Consider the following 21,662-nt stretch of genomic DNA (forward strand, 5'->3'; position numbering starts at 1 on the left):
GGGAATTTTAAATGGGGATAGTATCTTTGCATTCCACTTTGTAGAATGGCCTGTTTTCTGGTGACAGAGGGGAGGTGTGATTGTTGAATTGATATGAGGGATTTGTTCATTTCTGCATTATGCAACTGCATGTTATCTGGGCTAGAGCGAGGAGCTGGGCTTGTTCAATGGAGATTGGGGGTTTGTTCATTCCCAGATTGTGGAACAGTCTGTTATCCAGGCCAGAGAGAGGACTGTGACTGTGAAATGCAGATGGGGACACGATTTATCCTGCATTGCAGAACTGCCTATTATCTAGGTCAGAGAGAGTAGCTGAGATTGTTAAATGGAGATGAGGGATTTGCTCATTGCCACATTGTTTAATTTTCTGGTATCTGGGTCAGAGAGAGCAGCTGGTATTGTCCAATAAGGACGGGGATTTACCCATTCCAGCATTGTGGAACTGGCCGTTATCAGGGTCAGAAAGATGAGACTGGATTGTTACTGGGAGATGGGTGATTTGTTCTTTTCCGCATTCTGTAACAGCCTGTTAATGCTGTTACGAACAGGTGGGAGTAATGCACTGTTAACTCAGTCCCACAGGTCAGAGTAAATCAAATAAAGTTTTCCAGCGACCCAAGACTAGCCAAATTAAACGCTCTATTTTCCCCGAGAGTAAAGCATACCAAACCAGGTCCCTTTAAACAACAACAACATTACCTATTTATTAGAAAATAAATAATAGGTCTTAACTACTAACGAGATAAATCTATACATGGAAAACCCTTATCCCCTAACCCTCATGCACGAACACACACATACATTCAAAAAGAAGCGGTTAACTGGTTTCACAAGGGGGATTTGTGTTATAAATGTTTCTTAGGAATAGAAGAAAGAATGAAACAAAAAATGAGGTTCCCGTTCTGGCAGGATGTTTCTGGTTTGGTAAGATGTCCCAGAGTCAAATAGTCGGATGCCACTCAAAGTCTCTCTCAGGGTTTGATGAACAGTCTGTGATGGGTAGGTGTTCATGGCAATTTCACTGCGGCAGGCGTGACATCGGTCTTTCATCAGGGTGTAACAATAGGTCTGCTTGGGTTTTGAAACAGCAGACTAGCAGTAGAAATATTCTTCAGGTTTCAGGATTTTCTGAGAACACAGGAGACAGCAGGAACCTCAGTGGATGCAGAAATTCTTCAGAGCACAGAGGTAACAGCAATCCGCTACGTTTCATTCACAGAATTCCTTTTCATGAGATGCGAGTCTCCTTTACAGAGAGAGCGGAAACACTTTTCTGAGCCTTTTTTCTCTTGTGACAAGCAGATCAAGGAAAAATGTAACTGTATTCTCTTTGTCCAATTCATCGGCTTTTAAAGGGTCTAAAATGAACACAAACACCTTCCTGAACTTGACCATATGTCCAGACACAATGTTACCCCTTGCCAGTCAAGCGTCTCTGAAGAAAGTTCCACCCCCTGAGATTCCTTTGAAACTGTTGCCCTTTCTGCTCTTTTACATGTTTAATTTCCTTTCAAAACACCCATAAAGTTGACCTCTTTGTTTGGAACTTCCTTTCGAAATATTGCAGAAGTGGAAGTTATTTTCGCTGGTGTCTTTCACTGACAAACATACTTCTTTCATTTTGTTTTTGAAGCACATAGAAGTTCAAGATTTTAGTGCAAAAAAAACATTTTGTCACACGGCCGTCCTTGGCGAAATGAAATAGTATTCTTGAATGCATTTTAATACAATGCATAACGTAAATTGAAAACATTTTACACATTTTTAGCACTCATGCCACGCACTCGCTATGCTGGTACTTAACAATTTTTTGGTACCATGATTACACATGTGAATCAATGAATTTAAAGTCGTGATAAAACATCTGTGCTAACATTTTCTTTGTACCCGAAATATGTACACTTTCCAAGTGATAAGGCTGTAACAATAAACTTCATCTTTTTCTGGCATTTTGGCGTTTCAATTTTGCCACAAAGGTTACTGGTTATAGTCAGTGTCTATCAGCCTTTCTTTGTAGTCGTGGCGGACGCATACTGCAAAATGTTTAAGAGCCATAAATATTCCTAACGTTTTCTTTTCCACAGTGGAACACTTTTATGGTGCCTATTCAGTTTTCTTGAAATGTACCTGACTGTTTTTTCTATGCCCGATTCGTCATCCTGCCACAGGGCTGCACCAACCCCCAGGTCGCTAGCATCAATCACTATACTTAAGGGTTCATCAAAATTTGCAGTAGCCTTCGTTAAGATTGCCTCTATCTTTTCACAAACTGCCTGGCATTCAACTGACCATTCTACCATGGTTTACTTTTTCAGTCGCAAATCGGTTAGTGGAATAGCTACAGCGTTAAGCTTGGGTAGAACATTTTTGTAGAAACCACACATCCCCAAAAGCCTCATGATTTCACGCTTAATTTTAGGGATAGGGAACTCCACTAAGCTTTGTACTTTTGCCGTTCTTGGCAGCACTTGTCCTTGCCGCACCGTATGTCCGAGGTAGGTTACTCTGACTTTTCCAAGTTCACTTTGCGCCAGATTTACCATTAGTTCAGCGGCTTTTAATTCTATAAACAGGGTTTCAAGTTTTAAGTGTTCCTTCCAAGGTTTACTGTATATTAGTACAGCATCAAGATACACGACATAATTGGGAAAACTGGCTATCACTTGATCCATTCGTCTCTGAAAAGTTGTTGGCGCATTTTACAGCCCGAATGGCTTCAGCCAGCACTGAGAAAGACCATCTGGTGTGACAAAAGCTGATATTTCTTTAGCTTGTGGTCTCAAAGGAACCTGCCAGTATCCCTTTAACTAACCTATCTTTGTACAAAACAAGGCACTGCCCGCTCTGTCAATACAGTGAGAATTGGGCAGGAGTCTGCCTTCGTTACTGCATTGTCTTTTCTGTAGTCTATGCAAAGTCCGGTTTCCCCATCATGTTTATGCACGAAGACTATTGGTGAACTTCAGCTGCTTTGACTCGGTTCAATTATTTTTTTCCAGCATGCATTGGATTTCTGTTTCTCCTTGGGACTGTTTGTCTGGACTTTAGCGGTAAGGATGCTGTTATAAAGTAGAAGATTTCCCTATATTCACATCATGTGCTGCTAAGGTTGTACATCCTAGCTTATCCCTACAGAATCTTTGAAATAAAAGCAAACTATTGCAGATGCTCGGAAGCTGAAATAAAAACAAGAACTGTTGGAAATACACAGAAAGTCTGGCAGCATCTGTGGAGAGTGAACCAGAGTAAACGTTTCAGGTCACTGACCTTTCATTAGAACTGGCAAATATTAGAAATGCAATAGGTTTTCAGCAAATACAGCGGGGGTGGGTCAACAGATAACAAAAGGTAAGGTGTTGGTTGGAGAGAGGGTCACAGAAAATAACAGACAGAAGGTTATGGAGTAAAGGCAAACGTATGCTGAAAGACAAAGCATTCGTGCAGCGAGGGTGTTAATTGACAGACAAATGAACAGCTCTAACCCAAAGCAAAAACATGAAAGAAACCGTGGGCAAGCACATGGTAAAAATTAATGATGAAACAAACTAAAATAAAAATAAACTAATTAAAATAATGAATAAGAAAAAATAAAAAGGGGGCCCATTATGCTTTGAAATTATTGAACTCAATGTTCACTCCAGCAGGCTGTCGCGTGCCTAATCGGTAAATGAGGTGCCGTTCCTCGAGCTTACATTGATGTTCACTGGAACACTGCAGCAAACCCAGGACAGATAAGTGGGCATGAAAGCGGGGTTTGGGGGGGGGGGGGTGGGGTTGTTGTGGGGGTGTGGGGGGGCGGCTTGTAATGGCAAGTAACCGGAAGCTTGGGGTCATGCTTTTGGACTGAGCAGATGTGTTCCACAAAGCGGTCACCCAATCTGATTTTGGTCTCACCACTGCAGAGGAGACCACATTGTGAGAAGAGAATACAATATATTAATTGAAAGAAGTACAAGTAAATCGCTGCTTCACCTGAAAGGAGTGTTTGGGGCCTGGGATAGTGAGGAGAGAGGAGGTAAAAGGGCAGGTGTTACTCTTCCTGCGATTGCATGGGAAGGTGCCGTGGGAAGGGGACGAGGTGGTGGGAGTAATGAAGGAGTGGACCAGGGTCTCGCAGAGGGAATGATCCCTGAGGAATGTTGACAGGGGAGGGGGGATGTTGTGATTGGTCGTGGAATCATGCCATGATGTCGTGGCATGATGGAAATAGTGCAGGGTGACCCTTCATATGTGGAGGCTGGTGGGGTGGTAAGTGAGGACAAGGGAAACACTGTCGTGGTTCTGAGAGGGAGAAGAAGGGGTGAGGGTAGAGGTGTGGGAAATGTGCTGGACATGGTTGACGGCCTTGTCAATCAAAGGCAGGGGGAGGCGGGGTGGTGGGGTGGAATCCTCTGCTGAGGAAAAAACAAGGTATATGAGAAGCACGATCGTGGAAGGTTGAATCACCAGAGCTGCTTTTCCAGATCCAGAGAAGCTCGGAAATTGAATTAAATCTTTGCAGGAGGCAGGGTGTAAAGACGTGTAGACGATGTGGCTATGGTTCGGTGGGCTTATAATGAATATTAGTAGGCAGTCTATTCCCAGAGATGGAGACAGAGAGGTCGAGGAAGGGAATGGAGGTGTCGTAGATGGATCATGTAAAGGTGAAAGAAGGGCGGAAATTGGAAGCAAAGTTGATGAAGATTTGCAGTTCGGGGCGGAAGCAGGAAACGGCAACGATACAGTCATCAATTTACCAGAAAAAGAGTTGGCGGAGGAATCCTGATTAGGACTGGAAAAAAGGAATGTTCGACACTCTCCACAAAAAGACACGCATAACTGGGAGCCATGCGGTTAACCATAGCAACACCTTTTACTTGAAGAAAATGAGAGGAGTTGAAGGAGAAGTTGATCGATGGGAGAACAAGTTCAGCCAAGCAGAGGAGGGTGGTGGCTGATGGAGACTGGTTGGACCACTGTTCAAGGGAGAAGCAGAGGGCCCTCAAACCGTCCTGGTGGGGGATGGAGGTGCAGAAAATAATGGACGTCCATAGTGAAGAGCAGGCGGTTTGGGCCAGGAAACTGGAAATTGCCAAACTGATGTAGTGCATCAGAAGGGTCACGGATGCAGGTTGGAATCGACTGGATCTGGGGAGAAAAGATAGAGTCAAGATAGGATGAAATAAGTTCAGTGGGGCAGGAACAGGCTGAAACAATGGCTCTGCTGGGACAGTCCTGTTGTTGGAAATTAGGAAGGAGGTAGAAGAGGGTTGTCCAGGGTTGCAGGACTATGAGGTCAGAAGCTGTAGAGGAAAGATCTCCTGAGGCTATGAGGCCAGTGACAGTCCTATGGACAGTACTGTGGACAGTAGCTCGATGTTCAGTGGTGGGGTCATGGTCCAGGAGGAAGTGGGAATAAATACCAGTCTGAAAGTTGGCACTGAGCCTCTGCAAGGAAGAGGTCGGTGCGCCAAACAACAGCAGAACCACCCTTGTCTGCAGTTTTGATGACAATGTCGGGGTGAGACGTGAGAGAACGGAGAGCAGCAAGTTCAGAGGAGGACGGGTTAGAGTGAGTGAGGGAGGGAGGGCATCGAGAAATTGAGATGGTCAATGTCTAGCCGATATTATTCAAAAAAAGATCAAGAGCGGGTAAGAGGTCGGAGGGAGGTGTCCAGGAGGAGGGAAAATGCTGGAGGCATGTGAAAGGGTCTGCTGGTCGGTGGTGGGGCGGGGTGGGGGAAGACTCCTGGTCAAAGAAGTGAGCCCAGAGGCGAAGGCGATGGAAGAAGAACTCAGAGACATGTCAAGCGAGAAATTCATTGAGATAGGGGCGTCGGAGGACAGAGCTGAGACCTTTCCGGACTGCAGAAGGTTCAGCGTTACGGAGAGGAAGGTCAGAGGGTACAGTGAATACATGGCAAGGGGTCAGATCAAAAAGGGTGTGGTCAGAGGGGAGTGTAGGGGAAGAAGAATCTGGAGGTGCATTAGTCCCCATCAGCTGTTGGAGCTTCCACCTGAAAGGAAGAAAACAAGTTTTTGTTAATGCGTCGGATACGATGAAGGATGAAATGAAACGGCGGAATAGAACAGCTTTGAGAAAAGGTGAGGCGGTGCTTCAGGAGAGAGAGAGGTCCAGTGTGCACATGTGGCAGCACATAGCACTGCTTGTGGAACTCAGGATGCGGCAAGCACAGCAGTCCGAGGAATGCTGTATTTCTCACAGATAGCTGTACTCTTCGGTGGATTCAAAACATGAAGGATGAAACTGCATTTGGAATACACGTGGAATACTTCTGAACCGGAGACAATCACTGAGGAAGGAGATGTGGTTGTGAAAACGTGTTTTGGTCGAGAACTTATCAAATACCAGGAGTGAAATAGAACACAATGAAGGTGAACAAGGTAAAAGTGACAAACGGAAATCCACCGGAGAGAAGAGCAGAAGTTCTTCAACGTAGGCATTCCTGGAAAAGAGGTGGCTGTAAATTAAACACTAAAATAAAAGCAAAATACTGCAGTTTCTGAAAATCTAACATAAAAACAACAAGTGCTGGCAATACTCAGCAGGTCTGGCAGCATCTGTGAAGAGAGAAGCAAAGTTAACTTTACAGGTCTGTGACCTTTCATCAGAACTGGCAAAGGTTCGAAAAGAATTAGGTTGCAAGCAAGTGCACGGGATTGCGGTGGGTGGAAGAACAAAGGTGAAGGTGTTTGATAGGACAGAGGGCAGGAGAGATTAAATAACAAAGCAGTCTTGGGACAAAGGCAAAGAGTGTCTTAGTGCTTGTGGTGAAAGACAAAGCATTAGTCCATAGAGAGTGTTAATAGCAGAATACTGAGCAGCTCTGACTACATGGAAAGCAGGCACATGGTTAAAAAATAAAATGTGAATTATTTTCTAACCTTTGCCATTTCTGATGAAAGGTCACAGACCTGAAATGTTAGCTTTGCTTCGCTCTCCACAGACCTGCTGAGTCTTACCAACAATCTTTGATATTTGCTCTTGTACTCAAAACCCTTTTGTGATGAAGGTCAATGTGCCATTTGCCTAATTAATTGCTTGCTACACCCGCATGCTAGCTTTTACTAACTCCTGAACAACAACACCCTTTGGACATCAACATTTTCCAACCTCTCACCTTTTAGGAAATACTCTACCTTTCTGTTTTTTCTATCAAAGAGGACAAATACACGCGCTCATATTATATTAAATTTGTCCAGTTCTTGTCCATTCACTTCGCCTGTCCAAGTTTCCTTGAGGTCTCCTTCTATCAACCTCATAACTTACATTTCCAACTAGTTTTGTGTCATCAATTTCTTAGATATTACATTTGGTCACCATATCCGAATTATTTTTTATAGACTATGAATAGCTGTGGCACCAGAATTGATTCTTGTGATACAGAACTAGTTACAACCTGCCATCCTGGGAATGAACCATTTATTCTTAATCTCCGTTTCTGTCTGTTAACCAATTCTCAGTCCATTGCAGTCTATTATCCCAATCCCATATGTTCGAATTTTATTACCTCACCTGCTGTGTGGGACCTTATCAAACAGTTACTGAAAATCCAATATACACCACATCAACTAATTCTCCTTTATCAATCTTACAAGCAACATCCTCGTGAAACTCCAACAGGTATGACAAACATGATTTCCCGTTCATAATCGCATGCTGACTTTTCCCAATCATATCATTATTTTCTTAATATCTAGATATCGCATCCTTTATAATGGTTAGCATCTTTCTATCTAAGAAAGGTGATGGACAAGCAGCAAACAATCCATTTAAGTGGGATGTATTCTCTTGTTGTACCTTAGTTGATGGCTGTGAAGGCAATTCTTGAGAGGTAGATTATGTGTGGGATGTGGCTGTGCACGTTAACTGTGTCCTTTAATTATGTAAAATCCACATGTTAGTTTATTTCTCAGAGCTGATCGACAGAACTTGGTGATGTGGCTCTCCACGGTCTCCACGGACATTCAGTAAGTAAATTCCAACTATTTGTGTGTCTGTTTCAGGGCTGTTCTATTACACTCATGGATATGGAGTGGCTGCAGGACATTCTGAAGGGGGATGGTGAACAGTCCGAGGTCGTGGTTCGCATTGGTACCAACGACATCGGTCGAAAGAAGGATGAGGTCCTGCAACAAGAATTTGGGGAGCTAGGTGGCAGATTAAAAAGCAGGACCTCAAAGCTTGTAATCTCTGGAATACTCCCCGTACCACGTGCTAGTGAGGGTACGAATAGGAGGATAGGGGCATATGAATGCGAGGCTGAAAAGATGGTGCAGGAGAAAGAGTTTTAGATTCCTGGATTACTGGGTCTGTTTCTGCCAAATGTGGGACCTGTGCAGGTTGGATGTGTTGTACCTGAACCAGAATGGAACCAACGTTCTTGCTGAGAGATTTGCTCATGCTGTTGGTTCGGGTGTGGGTGGGGGTGGTGAGCGGTTAATCTAATTTGACAGGAGGATGGGATATAGGCTGGAGGTGGAGTAGAGGGTGATGCATAGTCAAATATAGAAGAGAAGCTATGTCACCCCGGAAGGCAGATCAAATATAGACCTGTTCAGGCAGCAGCGAATAATGCAACGCTGTATTATCTGGTACCTCTCCTGTGGCCAGAGAGGATATGAAAATATGTGTCAGAGTCCCTGTTATCTCATCCCTTGCCTCACATAACAGCCTGGGATAGATCTCATCTGGGTCTAGGACTGTATCCACTTTTAAGCCCGCTAAACCAGCTAATCCCTGCTTCCTTCCAATGCTAATTTGTTCGAATATTTTACAATCCCCTTTCCCCACATCGTCCTTCTCCATAGTGAACACAGATGAAAAATAACCATTTAAAACCTCACCTATATCCTCTGTCTCCATACACAGATTGCCAAATTGGTCCTAATGGGTCCCACTCTTTCCCTGGTAATCCTCTTGCCCTTAATACACATATAAAACGCCTTAGGATTGTCCTTTATCTTGTTTTCCATTGTTTTGCATGCCCCCTCTTCGCTCTCCTAACAGCTTTTTTTTGTTACCCGTCTGCACATTCTATACTCCTCTAATGCCTCCGCTGTTTTCAGTGCTCCGAATGTGCCATAAGCCTCCTTTATTTCCCAGATCCAATTATCTATCTACCTTGACATCTAGGGGTCCTTGGACTTGTTCGTCCTTCCCTTCGCCTTAATGGGTTCACGTTGGCTTAGATCCCTCACTAATTCCTCTTTGAATGACTCCCACTGGTCTGATGTAAACTTTCCTACAGGTAGTTGCTCCCAGTCCAGTCTGGCCAGATACTGTTTTACCATTTGGAAATCGACCTTCCCCCAATTCAGTCCCTTGATTTCCGGCCCGGCTTTGTCCATTTCCATAACTACCTTAAATCTTACAGAGTTAAGGTCATTATCCCCGAAGTGCCCCCCGACACAAACCCCTTCCAACCCACCCCCACACCCCTCCCACCAACACTACACTTCTACCACTTGCCCGGCTTTATCCCCTAGGATTAGGTCCAGTATTGCCCCTTCCCTTGTCGGACTTTCTACGTACAGGCTGAAAAAAGATCTCCTGTAAGCATTTTAAGAATTCTGCCCCCTTTAAACCTTTTTACACGAAGACTATCCCAGTTAATATTAGGTAAGTTGAAATCCCCAACAAATAATACCTGATTATTTTTACACATCTCTGGGATTTGCCTATATATTTGCTCCTCTATCTCTCCCTGCCTGTTTGGAGGCCTGTAGTACATTCCCAGCCAAATGATTGCCCCTTTTCGTTTTTAAGTTCTACCCTTTTGGCCTCATTTGAAGAACCTTCCAAGGTCTCATCCCTCCCTACTGCAGTAATTGACTCCTTGATCTACAGTGCAATGCCACAACCTCTTTTGTTTCTTCCCCTGTCATGGCTGAAGATCCTGCACGCTGAAATATTGAGCTGCCGGTACTGCCCCTCCCTCAACTGTGTCGTAAAAGGCTGGAAAATGGGATCACAATGGGTGCTTCATGGCCAGCACAGACACGATGGGCCGAAATTCCTGTTACTGTGCTCTCTAGCCCTATAACTCTATGAGTCTATGTGGCTCTCCTCTGTACCTGCTTGTATTCGGTAATTAGTCTCCTAATATTAGAATGCCTCCCTCAGAACAGATCTGCTGCACTCTGGGATGTGTCTGTCCTCTTTAACATTTGCAATTCAGTAATGAAATTTCAAATGGTAAAGTGTCTCTTTCATGGCTGTTCTACTATACTATGAAATGTCGCTCCTCTCTGCAACTGTGATCACTCCATAATTAAATTCCAAAAGTGGGAGTGTCTCTTTCCGGACTGATCGACTGCAATTTTGGATGTGGCTACCCTCTTTAACTCTGTTCATTGGGCAATTAATTTAAAAATATTAGAGGGTCCCCCTCCGTGCTTTTCGACTGCACTGTGGGTGTGGGTGTCCTCTTTGACTGTGATCTGTCAGCAATTAAACGACAAATGTGAGAGTGCCTCTCTCAGAGCTGCTCCACTGCCCTCTGCGATGTGGCTGCCCTCTGCCTGCTTTCGTTCAGTAATTATAGTAAAAATGTTAGAGTGTCCCTCTGTGAACTGATCTACTGCACTCTGGGATGTGGCTGTCTAATTCAACCATGATAATTCATCAAAATTTCAAAGGCTAGAGTGCCACTCTCAGATCTATTCCATTGCACTATGTGATGTGGTGGCGAGTCGAAGAGACTTAGTAGTTGGCAGGATAAAAGACAGAGGCGCAAAGGGAGAGCCAACTGTGCAACAGCCCCAACAAACAAATTTCTCTGCAGCACCTGTGGAAGAGCCTGTCACTCCAGAATTGGCCTTTATAGCCACTCCAGGCGCTGCTTCACAAACCACTGACCACCTCCAGGCGCGTATCCATTGACTCTCGAGATAAGGAGGCCCAAAAGAAAGAAAGAAAGAATGTGATGTGGTTATACTCTTCAACTGTGTCCATTTAGTTACTGAATTCCAGCTGTTAGGGTGTCTATTTCAGGGCCTCTCTACGACACCCTTCATTGTGGCTGTGCTCCACAATTGTGTCTATTCATTAATTACACACCATTAATTGCACGCCAAATGTTAGGGTGTCTCTCTCAGGACTGATCTATTGCTCTCTGTGATGTGGCTGCCCTCTTTATCTGTGACCATTCATGAACAGAACTCTGCTAAAAATAAAGTATTATTTTTGTTCTAAAATCCTCGACTTCGGTGTGTTAAAAAAGGAGGAGAAAAACGATTTTCAGTGGACTTACAAATAGCTGCACATTTTGGATGATGGCTTTGTACACAATAATAGGACAGCAAGCAGTCACAAAGAAGTCAACCGGGCCGGCGGGGGGGGGGGGGGGGGCGGGGCGGGGATTGACCTCCTCAAAAACTCATTTTGAATGACAGTGGAGACACTGTGCCTGGTCACGTGATCGTCTATTGACGGCTTTTTGTTTTCACTTGGGACTTTTAGAAACCAGTGAGTTGGACAAAAAGCAGACATTTTGAAACTACGACCTCACCTGCCTGTAGACTATAGGAAAATACTTATATAAGAAAATAAACATAGGAGCAGAAATAGTCCATTTAGCCCCGCAAGCTTACCCCACCATTCAATAAGTTCGTGGCTGACCTACCCCAGACCTCAGCTCCTCTTTTGTGCCAGCTCCTCTTCGCCCTCAACTTCCCGATATTTCAATAAATCTATCTACCTCCTCTTTACATATTTTTAATGATCTAGCTTCCACAACAATTCCAGGCGTTCACTACCCTCTGATCGAAGAAATTTCTTCGCATCTCAGTTTTAAATGATTGTCCCCTTATTCTGTAACTATGTCCCCTAGTTTGAGATTCCCCCGCTAGTGGAACCATCTTCTCAACATCTACCCTGTCAAGCCCCCTCAGAATCTAGTACGTTTCAATAAGATCACCCCTCATCCTTCTAAACAGTAATGAATAACGGCCTAACATTTCTGGCCCTTCTTGATAAGTCAACCCCTTCATACCAGGAATCAGCCCGAATAACATCCATTATCCACTTGCTTGCTGTCACTCAGCCAATTTTGCATCCATATTGCTACCAACCTTGTTATTCTATGAGATACAGTTTTCTCACAATTCATTTTATGTGGCACTGTATCAAATGCCTTTGGAACGTGCATGTACACCACATCAACATCATTGTCCTCATCAACTCGCTCTGTTCCCTCCGCAAAAACAACTCCAGCAAGTTAGTTAAACATGATTTCCCTTTAAGAAATCCTTGCTGGATTTCCTTAGTTAACTCGCATTTGTCCATGTGACTATTGGTTTTGTTCCAAAATATTTTTCAAGAAGTTTTCCCACCACCAAAGTTAAACTGATATCCTGCTGTTGCTCTACTTATCTTTACACCCTTTTCTGAACAAGCTGCAACATTTACAATTCTTCAATCATCTGGCAGCACCCCAGAGTCTAAGGAAGACTGAAAAATTATGGCAAGTGCATCTACGATTTCCACGCTCACTTCCCTCAGTATCCTCGGATGCACTTCATCCGGCTTTGGTGCATTAGCCACTTTAAGTACAGACAGCTTATCTAATACTTCCTCTTTATCAATTTTAAACCCCTCTAGTGTCTGACCTGTTTCCTCTTTCAACACTGCCTTGGTTGCATCTTCTTCCTTGGTAAAGACAGATGCAAAGAATTCATTTAATACTTTAGCTGTGCCCTCTGCTTCCATGTATAAATCCCCTTTCTGGTCAGTAAATGGCACCACTCCTCCTTTCACCACCCGTTGACTATAGAAAACGTGTACATTTCCTTTAATGCTTGCTGTCAGTCTCTTTTCATGCGATCTCTTTGCTTCTCTTCATTACTTTTCAACTTCCCCTGTGGACCTTTTATATTCGGCCTGGTTCTCAATATTGTTTTCTACCTGGCATTTGTCACAAACACCCTTCTCTTCTTTATCTTAATCTCTATCTCTTTTGTCATCCAAGGAGCTCTGGGTTTGTTTGCCCTAATTTTCCCCCTCGAAGGAAGACACCTTGACTGCGTTTGAACTATTTCTTCATCCACGTTAGCCCATTGTTGATGCATCGGTTTTCCTGCCAGGTTTGGACTCCAATTTATTTGCCTCAGCTTCATTCTTACCCCATTGAAATTGGCCTTCCCCCAATTAGTTATTCTTACCCTGGATTGCTCTTTGTCCTTTTCTATAGTCAGCCTAACCATTATGATAAAATGATCACTATCTTCTGAATGCTCTCTTACTGACACTTGATCCGCTTGATCCACTCATTCCCAAGAACCAGGTCTAGCAGTGATCCTTTCTTGTTGGACTAGCAACATACTGTTCAAGAAAATTTTCATCAACACACTCCAGGAAGTCTTGCTCCTCATTGCCCTTGACACGACGATTCTCCCAGTCGATGCTGGTTAATTAAAGTCCCCCATTAAAACTACCCTATAATTTTTGCACTTCTCTGTAATTTCCTTGGAGTTTTGTTCCTCCACCTCCTTCCTACTAACTGGTGGCCTATAGAAGTCACTGAGCAATATAATTGAACCTGTTTTGTGCCAGAGCTCCAGCCAAATTGATTCTGCCCTCGACCCCTCTAGGACATCCTTTTTCTCCAGCACGACAATGCCCACGTTAATCAATACCACTACTCCGGCCTCTTTTATCCCTTTCCTACCTTTACTGAACACCTTGTATCAGGTTATATTTATCACCCTGTCCTGCCCATCATTGAGCCAGGTCTCTGTTACAGCCACAACATCATATTTCCAAAAAGAAATCTGCGCCTGTACCTAACCAGGCTTATTAATTACACTCCGGGGATTCACATACGTGCACATTAAACCTGATTCAGACTTTATTACTGTGTCCCTTGCTCTAACCCACCTAACAATGTATTATTCTCTACTCTCGTGCTATCTATCTCCTCCAGTATTCTGTGCTCCTTGGTATTCCTCTCTGATACTTGCTCCTGTTTCCCAATCCCAGTCAAGTTACCAGTTCTCCTTCCCTGAGCTCTCTCTCACGTTTGCATCCCCCTGACAATTTAAATTAAACCCTTCCCAACAGCACTAACAAATCTCCCTGCCAGGATAATCGTCCCAGTCCTGCTAAGATGCAACCTTGTGCAGGTACAAGGTACTGGTCCCATCTGCTCCAGGAGCACACCCAATGTCTCAGAAATCTGATGTCCTCCCTTCTATACAAGTTCTCCAACCACGTGTTCAATCGTTGGATTCTTCAATTATTATGCTTACTTGCACGTGGGACTGGGAGTAATACTGAGATTACTTATTTTGAGGTCCTGCCTGTTCATAAACTTCCTCGTTCCCTAAAAGTCTGCTTTCAGGACCTCATCCTCTTTCTTACCACATTTCATTCACATTTTCTTTTATATTCCTGATTCTCTATCGTCTGAGGAATTTTAAATTATACCCGTTCGATATCAGTCTATGCAGAGCTTCTAATACAGATGCCAAGGCTCTATACTCACCCCTCTAGTGTCGGAACAACAAATGTTCACCGCTTCTCTCTGTATTATGTTCCTCAGCCAATATCATCTCCATACCCTCACTGCCCCTTTAATCCACGAGGTTCAGACTTCCCAATGAGTTTATTAAATGTTACTTGATTCCACGGCTTTTCATAGTCCATATAAAAAGCATCAACAGTGCAATCCTCATCAACTCTCTCCAATGCGACAGCAAACGACTACACCGCCATTGACAGACAAGATTTACCATGAACAGATTTGTGTTGCTTCTCATTTATAATCTCATGCTTTTAGTAAACCGCAATTATCTCGTCCCAGATTATAGACGCGAAGAATTTCCCCAACATTTCACGAGGTTTGCCGAATGGGGCTGTAATTACATGGTGTATCCTATCGCTGCTTTTTTGTTAAACAGTGCTTAACATTTGCAACCCCCAGCCCTCCAGCACCGCTCCCACTTTATTGTGTTACAATCTGTCCTGGATTGGAAGGAGTTAACTGCACCTGTTTGTTCAGTGACTGTGATTAATGTCAGTCTCCATGGACCCAAATTGTGTAACTGGAAATTTTACCTCTTCTATTAACAAGGGACACCTTTCAATGTGTTGCGCCATCATGTCAGAGGGAACATCGCCTCTGCACTAATAGCGTTCGGCGGCATCACAGAGAGGGAGGGAATACATTGGAATCTGAGAACAATAGATTTTAATGCTTCAACCATGGGTCAGAATCTGAGAACAATAGATTGGAATATTACAACAATGGGCCATAATCTGAGAACAATAGATCGGAATGCTGCAACAATGGATAGGAGTTTCTACTGGGAGTTTGTCTATCTTTCTGCATATTATGATCAGCTATCTCTGGACTGGCGGATTATGCTCGCACTTGCGATTATTCAATACTTTTATTACCCCATCCTGGCTATTGTTGCTGTCCCTGGTAGGCTTCACTATCCAGCTATTGATTTTATAAACCATGTTTAACTGTATTACTTCTCCTGCCATTTACTCTGCCCTCCTTGTTGTTGTTATTCCTGATAAGTCTCTGCATATGGCTCTTAACTCTAAGAAACATTGCTAACTGTACTTCTAATATACTGTTTTAATATACTCTCATCTTTACTACTGTTGGTGTCTCTGCTAATATTCTATATGCAGCTATTAGCCCTTTAAAACTGATTCATTATATGTGCAGACCACATTTCATGGAATTACTGTTCTTCTCATCTGAGCTTTGTATTTATTTTGTTTTTTTATTTATTCAACCATGGGATGTGGGCGTCGCTGGCTAGGCCAGCATTTAGTACCCATCCCATATTGCCCTTGCGAAGGTAGTTGTGAGCTATCTTGCTGAACCACAAGTACATCCACAGTGCTGTTAGCAAGGGAGATTCCAGGACTTTGATCCAGCGACAGTGAAGGAATGGCTGCATAGTTCCAAGTCAGGACGGTGTGTGACTTGGAGGGGAAATTTCAGGTGGTGGTGTTTCCATGCAAGTGCTGCCCTTCTCCTTCTAGTTGGTAGAGGTCGTAGTTTTAGAAGGTGCTGTCTTAGAAGTCTTGGTACATTGCTGCAGTGCATCTTGTAGATGGTACACACTGCTTCCACTGAGCGTCGGTGGTGGAGGGAATGAATGGCAGTGGATGGGGTGCCATTCAAGAGGGCTGCTTTGTCCGGGATGGTGTCGAGCTTCTTGAGTGTTGTCCGAGCTGCACCGATCCAGTAATCGGAGAGCACTCCATCACACTCTGACTTGTGCCTTGTCGATGAAGGACAGGTTTTGGGAGTCAGGCGATTGAGTTACTCGGCGCAGGTTCCTAGCCTCCGACCTGTTCCTGTAGCCACGATATTTATATGGCTAATCCGGTTCAGGTTCTGCTCAATGGTAGCCCCTAGGATGTTGATGGTGGGGGATTCATCGATTGTCATGCCATTGAATGTCAGGAAGAAATGGTTAGATTCTCTCTTGTTGGATATGGGCATTGCCTGGCACTTGGATGGCGTGAATGTTACTTGCCACTTATCAGCCCAAGAATCGATATTGTCCGGGTCTTGTTGCATTTCTATATGGACTGTTTCAGTATCTGAAAAGTCGCGAGTGGTGCTGCACATTGTGCAATCATCAACAGACATCCCCACTTCTGACCTTATGATTGAAGGATGGTCATTGATGAAGCAGCTGATGACAGTTTTGCCCAGGACACTATACTGAAGAACTCTTGCAGTGATGTCCTGGAGCTGAGATGATTGACCTCCAACAACCATAACCATCGTCCTTTGTGCTGGGTATGTCTCCAACCAGCGGATATTTTTTTTTCTCTGATTCCCAATGACTTCAGTTTTGCGAGGACTCCTTGATGCCATACTCGGACCAATGCTGCCTTGTTGTCAAGAGCAGTCACTCTCACCTCACTTCTTGAGTTCAGCTCTTGTGTCCATGTTTGAACCAAGGCTGCAAAGAGATAAAGAGCTGAGTGGCTCTGGTATAAGCCAAACAGAGCGTCACTGATCAGATTATTGCGAAGCAAGTACTGCTTGATGGCACCTTTGATGACAGCATCTATCACTTTACTGATTGTTGAGAGTAGACTGATGGTGTGGTAATTGACCGGGTGGACTTGTCCTGCTTTTTGCGTAGAGGACATATTTGAGCAATTTTCCACATTGCCGGGTAGATGCCAATTTTGTCGCTGTACTGGAACAGCTTGGCTAGGGGTGCGGCTAGTTCTGGAGCACAGGTGTTCAGTTCAATTGCCAGAATATTGTCAGGGCCGATAGCCTTTGCAGTATCCAGTACCTTCAGTTATTTCTTGATATCGTGTGGAGTGAATTGGCTGAATTCTGGCAGTTGTGACGCTGGGGAGATCAGGAGGAGGCCAAGATGGATGATTAACTCGGCATTTCTGGCTAAAGATTGTTGCAAATGCTTCAGCCTTATCTTTCACACTGATGTGCTGGGCTCCCCCATCATTGAGGATCGGGATATTTGTGCAGCCACCTCCTCCAGTTAGTTGTTTAATTGTCCAACACCAGTCACGGCTTCATGTGGCAGGACTATTGAGCTTAGATCTGATCCGCTGGTTATAGGACTACTTATATCTGTCTATCGCATGCTGCTTACACAGTTTGGCAAGCAAGAAGTCATGTGTTGCAGCTTCACGAGGTTGATACCTCATTTTGAGGTACGCCTCGTGCTGCTCCTGTCATGCTCTCCTGCACTCTTCATTGAACCAGTCTTCTGGCTTGATGGTAATTGCAGACTGGGGGATACGCCGGACCATGAGGTTATAGATTGTGGTTGAGTACAATTCTGCTCCTGTTGCTGGCCCACGGCGCCTCATGTATGCCCACTTTTGCATTTCTCTATCTGTTCTATATCTATCCCATTTAGCACAGTGGCTTTGGTCAACATCACAAATTCCTTTCCCTATCTAATGTCGCCATCCCCCCACTAGACCAATGACTGACGCTGAACCAGACTGTTCACAACCTCGACGATCTCTATGACCCGCAACTGAGTTCTGATCCTATATCCTCTTCAGTACCCATTATATCTACTACCACCTACCTAATATCACCCGTTTCCACCTCTGTATAAACCTGTCTGCTGCACAAATCATCATCCAAACATTTGCTTAATACAGATTCCCAATGCTTCCCTGTGCACCCTCCCAGATACTACCTTCATAAATTACAGCCCACCTAACAATGTACTGCCCGTATCCCAGCTCACAACAAATCCCAATCGACAGTCGCTCCTGTGCTGACTGAACTACAATGGTTCCCCATCCAGCAGAACCTCAGTTTTAATACTCTTAGTCTTGTGTTTGAATCCATACATGGCCTCCCCCTCCAATTAATCCCATTCCCCTATCCGCTTCCCATATTCCTACAAGTTGTCCCCCTTTAAGCATTCATCAATTCTCTTTGATTCAATAAGGAGGTAGTCACAGAGCTGTTTCACCTTCTGCAAAACGACCAGGAGATGCGTACCAGGGCAAGGATGGCGCAGCCAGTGGCCTTTACTGTTACAGTTTCATTGAACTTCTCTGCACTCGGAGCTATGCAGGCAGGAGCCGGCAACGTATCCAGTGTTTCACTGCATACTGTTCATCGTTGCGTCCGGGAGATGACAGATGTCATCTAATACTGGGTGAGGCGAATATATTGTTTTCTCCCTCTGCAGGGAGCAGCACGATGTGAGGTCCCAGGGCTTTGCCAGGACAGCGGGTTTCCCAATGGTGTACGTGGCTCTGTGGAGCCTCGCATGTCGATGGGGAAAGGTAAAGGATCTGAAAGAACTCTCACTCCATTATTGTACAGCTGCCGTGTGACCATGCACAATATATCATTTCGGTGAATGTCCACTAGTCTGGAAGCAGCCATGATACCTTCATTCGAAGCAGTGGGTATTCCCAACGTCTTCGACCCTCCAAGGAGAACCAAAATGTGGTTTTCCAGAGACAAAGACCACCAACTCGATCCATAGCTAATGAATTCTCCTCGCCCATACACCCACCCTTTTGTCGCCAACCAACCATGCAAAAATAACGCATCATTAACGTTAAAAATGGAGCCAACAGATCCATCGTGGAGCAAACAATCGGCGTGATGAAGCACTGCTTCCAATGCGTGAACCGCCCAGGGTGCGCACTCCAGTACATGCTGGAACAGGTGCACAACTTTGTGGTTTTCTGATGCACCCTTCATATCATTGCCATCATGGCAACACAGAAATCGGAAGCCCACTCATGCAGTGGAGGAGGAGGAGGATATTATCTGGATCCCTTTAACCCAGACAAGTTGTGAGAAAGTTCCTGACAACACTCCAGTACAAATGGGATAACTTTTTTCTTGCACCAATGACTCACCCATTCAGCAAGAGTAAGAGTAAGAGGGGACATCAGATACGCTCCATCACAGGAATAGAATTAACAATAGAAGGAGACCAAGCGGCTCCTCGAGCCTGCTCCACTATTCAATAAGATCAGGGATGATCTATTTCTGTCTCGAATTCCACAATCTCATCGACCCCGATAACGGTTGATTTCCTCATCTAACAGTAATCTATCCACCTCGCCTTGAATAATATTCAACACCCTGCCTCCACCGCCTGTACAAAGACATTTTCCTTCGTCCTAGAGGTGTCTGGCAAAGAACCATCGAAAAATTACAGCACCGAAGGAGGCAAGTCAGCCCATTGTGTTTGTGCCTGCCCAAAAAAAAACTAGCCGCCCAATCTAATCCCACCTTCCATCACCTGGTCCATAGCCTTGCACGTTCCAGCACTTCAGATGCTTGTCCACGTACCTTTTAAAAGAATTGATGCTTTCTGCCTCCACTACCGTTCCTGGCAGTGAACTCTAGACAACTACCACCCTCTGGGTGAAAATCGTCCCTCATGTCCACACTAATCCTTCTACCAATCAACTTAAATGTGTTCCCCTGGTAATTGACCACCCCACTAGCGGAACCAGGTCCTTCCTGTCTGCTTTATCTAGGCCCCTCATCATTATGCACACGTCAATTAATTCACCCCACAGCCTTCTCTGTTCCAAAGAAAACAAACCTGGCCTATCTAATCTTTCCTCATAGCTCAAACTTTCAAGATCTGGCAACATTCTTGTAAATCTCCTCTGGACATCTTCCAGAGCAATTATGTCCTTTCTGCCATGTGGTGATCAGAACTGTATGGAGTACTCCAGCTGTGACTTAGCCAGTCTTTTATACTGTGGGAGCATTATATCCCTGTTGTTGTATTCTATACCTGACCAATAAAGGAAATCATTCCATGCGCCTACTTCACCACTCTATCTACCGATCTAACTACACCATCAGCGACCTGCAACGTCTCTCACCTCTTCTAATCCTCTCAATATCCTCACGTTTATTATATATTTTCTTGCTTTATTTGCCCTCCCCAAATGCATTACCTCACACTTATCTGGGTTTAATTCCATATGCCACTTTTCTGCCCACTCAACCAAACCACTGATATCTTTCAGGAGTCTATAACTATCCTCTCCACTATCGACTCCCAATTCTTGTGCCATCGGCAAATTTCCCAATCATTTAATTCCAAATCATTAATATATACCGCAAACAGCAAAGGTCCCAACACTGAGCCCTGTGGAATGCCACTGCAATCAGCTTTCCATTATCAACAACAACCGTCAAAGTCTAGCCTTTGTTTCCTATCTCTGAGCCATTTATGGATCCAACGTGCGGCATTCTCCTGAATCCCGTAGGCGTTCATTTCACTGATCAGTGTGCCATGTGAGACCTTGTCAAATTTCTTACAAAAATCAATGCGATGCTTGTTGTTGAATATGGAATTTATTTTTGATTTGTTTTGCAATGCTTGTACGTTTTAAACTCTAATCTTTATTTAATGAAAGAAAAAGAAGGACATCTCTTAATTAATGGCAAGGGCTAGCCTTCCCTATCTGTGATCGCTGACCCTGCGCAATCATTGGAGATCCGGGTGTCCAGCGATGGTTATGGTTCCAGATCAGGTGTAGGACACGCAATGCACCCTGAATGTCAACGGAACACCATCATACTTAAGAGGCATCTGAGTCTCCAGCCATTGACCTGGTCCATGTCCTGGTGTAGTACTGACTGTGGCCCCGCTCCCTCAGTGACTGACCACACTACTTGTCTGGGGATCCAGCGATGGGTCTGGTCCCTGGCTTGGTGTAGTACAAGAAATAGGGCCTGCTTCCTGTCTTTCCCGCCATCCCCGCCACCCTTACCTGGTACTGGGTCTCCAGACAAATGGATGCTCCCAGACCTGGTGTAGTACCGGCAGCGGCCGCCTATCCCAGATTGGCTCTGGTAATCACAATGCAAAGTCATAGTAACTGCGGCTCCAGTGATGGCCTGGTCCCAGGCCTGGTTCAGTAACATCAGTAATGCCGTTCAGTGACTGGCCCCAGCGAACCCGCCATGCTTAGCTGAGGTCCAGGTCTGCAGCAATGTTCCTGCCTCCAGGCCTGGTGTCGAATCAGTAATGGGTCCCACTCCTACACTGATCCAGCTGACACGCCACACCTGCTGTTTGGGACTCCAGTGATAGACCTGGTTCTGAGGGCTGATGTAGCATCGTCAGTGGCTGCTGCTCGGCGGTTGCTTTTTGGCATCCCTACAACATTTATCGGGGATTCATATGCC

The sequence above is a fragment of the Heterodontus francisci genome, unplaced genomic scaffold (assembly GCF_036365525.1).
Source record: "Heterodontus francisci isolate sHetFra1 unplaced genomic scaffold, sHetFra1.hap1 HAP1_SCAFFOLD_257, whole genome shotgun sequence".
NCBI classification, from domain to species: Eukaryota; Metazoa; Chordata; class Chondrichthyes; order Heterodontiformes; family Heterodontidae; genus Heterodontus; species Heterodontus francisci.